Below are 6494 nucleotides of genomic sequence, written 5' to 3'. Positions count from 1 at the left end.
ATGTATGTGCAAGAGCTATCCCCACTCCTTTAGTCATCTTTTGGCCACATCTCTCTAAACACTTACATAACCCTGCCCCTCCTCTTATATAAAAATACATTAGCTAATCTGCACTCCAACTCCTTTTGCCTCCTTTTGTGACCTTAAAGAGGCTCAGGCCACTTCAGGCTGAGTTATTTTTTTCTTTTAGTCAGTGTACTGTTGATATTAGATCTCCAAATTCCCCCATAGCTTTCTCTATCTTGGTGGCACTCTCTTTGGGAATTCACCAGCATACCCCATCAGCAATTGCCTCTTGTCCTTCTGGACAAGAACACACTTTCATCTTTCTAGATTATGCATCTCCAGCAGTAGGGAATGAAGCAATGATGCTGGGTGATCATACTGCAGCTAATCAGTTTTTTCCTTGTTATATATCTCTCCTTCCTTATGTTGATAAGTAAAAACTACAAGAAAAACCTAGCTAAGCTAGAGTTTTCACTGTGTAATACCTTAATTCTCCTGTAATAGAGGTTCATGGGATATATGCAAACGATCCCTTAAAGGACATCAAGTGTTTCAGCTATATGGATTCTGAATGTCCATGACTTTTTTACCTCTTCTTTTCAAGCCTTTGTGGATACATTCAGGCCAATAAAGCCAAACCCCGCTTTGTGTGAGCATGCATGTTTCAACCTTCTTATGACCTTATCAACACAGCGTAAGTGGATTGTTTGGCTGTACTTTAGAAACACAGGGTCTTTACACCCAGATGATGACCATAACCATTAAGCATGAGTGGTCTTTTTCATTGTTTTCCATTTCAGACTCATACATTTATTTCTAATAAAACAACAGAATTGTAACAGACAGTCAGCCCAATTTCTCCTAGCACTAAGCACAACATTGAATCCCTTGGAAAATAAAGTAAAAAAAGCAATATTATCTATGTTCAAATTACTATAATTAACATTTTTTTAAATTTTTCTTTATATGTTTAACAGTATCTGTATCCCAGCTGGTAGAAGAAACATTCAATATCTCCTGTGCATATTTCTTCTGCTGCTTTGAATTTCCCCACTAACTCATCAATTCCCTTTGAATTCTCCCACTGATTCCTGGATTCCATGTTGTGTGTACCATTATGAGGTTCCTTGTCCTGTTCGGTTAATGTGAAGCTATTCTTGGTAGCCAAGGGGTGAACTGGACATAGATTTTGTGGCACAGACTTAAGATTTATGAGAAAATATACTAAAACTGATGTTGTAACTTATTTACTTATAATTTTTATCAAATTATAAGTAAGGACTAATCTTTTTAGTAGAATACCCAATGATATTTCAATCATATTTCTCAACCGCTTTAATTTATACATAGAGCCATGTTTTTTGCCCACAGATTTAGGCCTGTTCCTCCAGGATTTATTGATGTCCTTCATTAAATTAAAACTATTTAAGAGGATATACATCATTAAATAACTGCACTAAACTGACAGAAAAGATTCATTAGCATTAACATTAGTCATATCATGCATACCTCTCAACTGTACAGATTTTTGTAGAATGTCGAAAGTTTTGCCTCATAGTTTTGTTCATTTTCTCATAAAACTGAGTTTTTCTTGCAAATCATTATCAAATCGTTGAGGGTTGAAATCAGAAAATAATGACAGATATTTGAATTTCAGACTTCATACCCTTTAGAAAATCCATGCCAATGCAAAACATGTTATTCTATCAACTTTCTAAGTTTGTAAAAGCAATATTTAAAAAGTGTCCCTATTTTTGGTCCTTTGTCCTCCCATTATTTATGGCTTTGTCTAGATTTCTTGATCTAAGAGGTTGAGAGGTATGGTCATATGAGCCCTAGCACCTGAAAACCTTCTGTTATGAAAAATAACGTTTTTGTTTTTCTGACCCTCTGCTATGATTTAAAGGGGAGTGCTGGGTACTTTAATGTTTGAAGATTGAGAGGTTTGTCTGCAGTTGACAGGATTCATTGAAAGCTGTTTTTTTCTCAAAACTTTATTTTTATTTTTCAAATACATTTGAATGAATTTCATAGTATTTATACATAACATCTTGAATAACTATGTACACTATTTACATTAGCCTGACACTAAAACAGATCTTAATGTATACAGTTACCTTGTAAGTATGTCCAATCCATTATCAGAATGTCTGATCAATTATTGTAGCGTCAATCAACAATAAGAATTTCCCCCTTAGTCTGCAGTTCTTTTTTATTATTTAAAAATAAAAATTTTGATTGTGATTTATTGAAATGGAGTCCTGAAGTCATGTAAAATTTGTCAATTAATATATCTAATTCTTCTAATGTCTCTTTTGTATTAGATAATGTTAGTAATATGTCATCAGCAAATAGCATTACTTTAGAATTGTATTGCTCATAAACATCTATTCCTTTGATTTTTATATTGTTACGAATTGAATCTGCCAATATTTCAATAGTCAGAGCAAATAGAATTGGTGACATGGGACATCCTTGTTTAGTGCCTTTTGTTATATGTATAGATTCAGAGGTAAAAGGACCTAACGTGACATACGATAAATGATTTGTATATAAATTCTTTAGGAGATGAACAAAGGATGCAGGAAATTCAAATAGCATTAGGATTTTGAATAAATAGTCCCAATTTAGGGAATCAAAGGCTTTCTCTATATCTAAGCCAATTATGAGTGTTTCTTTATTTTATTTATTAACATAATCTATAAGAGAAATTATCCTTTTAATATTGTCATGTATGGGTCTATGATATATAATTCCATTTTGATCATTATTTATTGTTTAGGAGAGTGGTATTTTCATTCTGTTAGTTAATATTGTCATACATATCTTATAGTCATTATTTAATAATGATATAGGTCTATATGATGTTTGGGGATTTGTTTTCCTTTAGGATTGGTGTGATTAAGGAATATCTCCAAGAGGATGATATTAAAGCTTGTGACTGAATTTCTAATAGAGTTTTATGGAAGAGGGATAGTATCTTTGAAGGAAAAAGTTTATATATTTCCATAATTATGCCATCTATACCTGGAGCTTTATTATTCTTGCCTTCTTTTATTGTATCTGTAATTTCTTTGTAGGATATGGGTGCTTACAGATCTAGTTTTATTTTTTGTGGTATTTTTTTATATTAGAACATTTTTCATCTAGATGTAATTGATCAATATATTATTTTCTTTTTGGAAATGTTCCATATAGTGATTTCTATAGGCATCAAGAATGTCACCTATATACAAGACATTTTTCCCTTTCTTTTCATGGAAGATAATGTTAATGTTATTAGCTTTTGACTGTATTTTGATTCTTGTGGATAAATTATATAGATATTTGGGAGAAGTGGCCAAGGTATTAATTTTTAGTTTTTCTAAAGCTAAACTAGTTTTATGTGTTAGAATTTCATTGCATTTATTGTTTAATACTTCTACTTTCTTGTTCATCTCCAAATTATTTTGATTTTTTCAGCTTTTACTGACAAAAGTTTGGATTGTAGATCTAATAATTCAGAATCCCATTCTCTGATTTTTTTATATACCAAGTTAGGGTTTTACCATATATGTAAGCTTTTAATGAGTCCCATATCATTATTCTATTTATCTCTGTGGTGCAATTATTATCTAAGAAGAACTGTAATTCAGATAATAACCAGGGTTTGAACTCTTTATACATATGCTGGAATTCTGGAGTTAAAGATTAATGGTTTGTACCCATTTTGAAGTTTTAGTATCAATGAATTGTGGTTTGAAAAGGGGCAGGGAGTGATTGAGAAATTAATGATTTTAGATTGTAAGTTATGGGCAGCAAATATTCTATCTATTCTAGTTTGGGTACCAAATCTGTGATCTTGATGAGAAAACAACAAAGATTTATCTTCTTTAAATTTGAAAGTATCTACAAGATGAAATTATTCTACCCACTTGTTTAAAGCTTGTGATACAGCAGACGTATGCAGCGGTCTTCTTTTTGTTGTTTCAGAAGTCTCAAATGTACAGTTAAAATATCCTCCTAATATTAAGTTGCCTTTATAATTATTGGAAATGAAATCTAAGTTTTTTTTTAACAGTTCCTGTTCCAATGCATGGGAACCAGTATAGATTGGCTAGGGTCCATATTCTGTTATTATATTTAACTATTACTAACGCCATAATGTCTTCTTTACCTTCATACTTATAAATGATTTCTGGGTTAATCACATTTGTTTTTCATAACATTGTTACCCCTTTTGTCTTTGTCTTATAAGTGGATTGCGCCAATATCATATATTCGTTAGGATTCCATTTGTAATTGTCATTTGTTTTGAAATGAGTTTTTTGAAGGAAGACTATTTGTGCTTTGTTCAGTTTTAAATATTTCAGTAGATTTGATCTCTTGCTAGGATTGTTTAAACCATTGGTATTTAAAGATAATAAAGTTAAATCCATCTTAGGTTATTTAGACTATGTATTTTTTGTTTTATTATGACTATTAAACATTTCCCTCTGATAATTATAAAGTATATGTTTGAGCTTTTAAAGGAAATTATCAATTTTATACTTTGAGTGTTTACCAATAAAGTAATGTTTTGGTCAGGCATACTAAAAATGCTTTTGTGAAATAAATTTAAATGAATAAATGTTAACAAAACTAAGATCCGCACTAGTCATAGAATGAAAATCATTTCTAATCTGATGGATAAACCTAAATCCATCAGATTATCACTCATACCTTGACAATCCAGAGCATCTGAGCTCCATAAATTGAATTATCATGTCTACCTATTGTATAAGCAATTAATATTTACATGTAAGTTAGATGACAAGCAATGAAATCATAGTAAAGTAGGCAGTATCATATCCAAAACCTCAGTAAAAGATTATACCACACAGTTATTTAACATATTCACCCTTATTGATGAAGTCTTTCCAAATGTATTACTTAATATAAATAGATGGTAATAATATTTATATCCAATGTTTATAATACAATGTATTTTACTGGATATATCAGAAGTTATATTTCATTGTTTGTCAGCATTTAAATAATCACTTTGTTTGTTGCTAACTTACTTAAAGCATCAAGTTTGTTTTATGTGAACATTGATGTAAGTTAGTGCATATTAATTATCAGTGCATCTCTCTTCCCCCCATTTCCTACACATAAGGATTTTCATATCTGTCATTTCTTTTCCTACAAAAGGATTTTCATATCTGTCATTTCTTATTATGAAATGAGTAAAATTATAGGTTAAAAATAACAAATTCATTTATTGTGATTAATGATTACAAGTTCTCTATCCATATTCATAAATTGCCATTTTATGGCATATGCTGAAAGTTTTTAGATTTAAATGGCAACATTCTATTTTGTATAATCAGCAAAGGTTAAACCAAGTGATTATTGTCAATTTCATACTATTTGTTCAGAATGTGATTGTTACATTCTGTGACATTTCTAGTTCAGCCTTCTAGTGTTTCCCTTGAACAACTTTGTCAGTTTGATGTAATGTATAAAACATTAGTTACCTTGGTAACAGCTTAAGTATTATGTATGGTCAAGATGGGTTACAAAACCACAATTCAAGTTAAAGCAATTATATGACTTGTTATGCACATTTACTTATATGAGAACATCATCATGCTTCCCCTTGATGTTCAATATAGTGTATGTCATTTATGACAAGTTAAAACAGTGGTGTTATTATACACAAGCCCATGTTATTAAACTGAGTGTCTATTGTCAATTTAATACTATTTGTTCAGAATATGAATGTTACATTCTGTGGCATTTCAAGTTCAGGTTTCTATTGTTTCTTGTGAACAACTTTGTCAGTTTGATATCACGTATAAAACATTAGTTACCTTGGTAACCACTTACGTATTATATATGGTCAAGATGGGGTACAAAAGCTACAATTCAAGTCAAAGCAATTACATGACTTGTTATGCACATTTACTTATATAATAAAATCATCAGGGTCTATGTTAGATCATCGAAATGGCAGAATTTTGAACGATCTAATATCGAACCCAATGTCACGAACGCTGAAAACAGTGAAGCTGCACAAAACCAATTTCTTTCCTAGGGAAAGAATTTGGTTGGCCGTTGTTGTGACTTTGCTGTTTTTAGCGATGTGGTGGAAAGTTACGGGTTGGGTTAAGGTAAGTGTGTGATTGTGCAGACGTTCGGGTTAGGGTGTGGGTAGGGTGAGTTAGGGTTAGGGCGTGGGTCAGGTAAGTGTACGATTGTGACAGAATTTGGGGTTAGGGGCAGGTTAAGTGAGTTAAGGTTAGGGCGCAGGTGAGGTGAGTGAGCGATAGTGAGAATTTGGGTTTGGGGCGGGATAAGTAAGTTAGGGTTAGGGCGCGGGTGAGGTGAGTGTGCAATGGTGAGAATTTGGAGTTAGGGGTGGGTTAAGTGAGTTAGGGTTAGGGCGCGGGTGAGGTGAGTGTGCGATAGTGACGGACCTTAGGGTTAGGGTCTGGGTTAAGGTAAGTGGATAGATAGTAGTGTAT

Source organism: Protopterus annectens, chromosome 1.part1 (assembly GCF_019279795.1).
Source record: "Protopterus annectens isolate FY-2018-M chromosome 1.part1, PAN1.0, whole genome shotgun sequence".
Lineage (NCBI taxonomy): Eukaryota > Metazoa > Chordata > Ceratodontiformes > Protopteridae > Protopterus > Protopterus annectens.
This window is presented reverse-complemented; position numbering follows the sequence as displayed.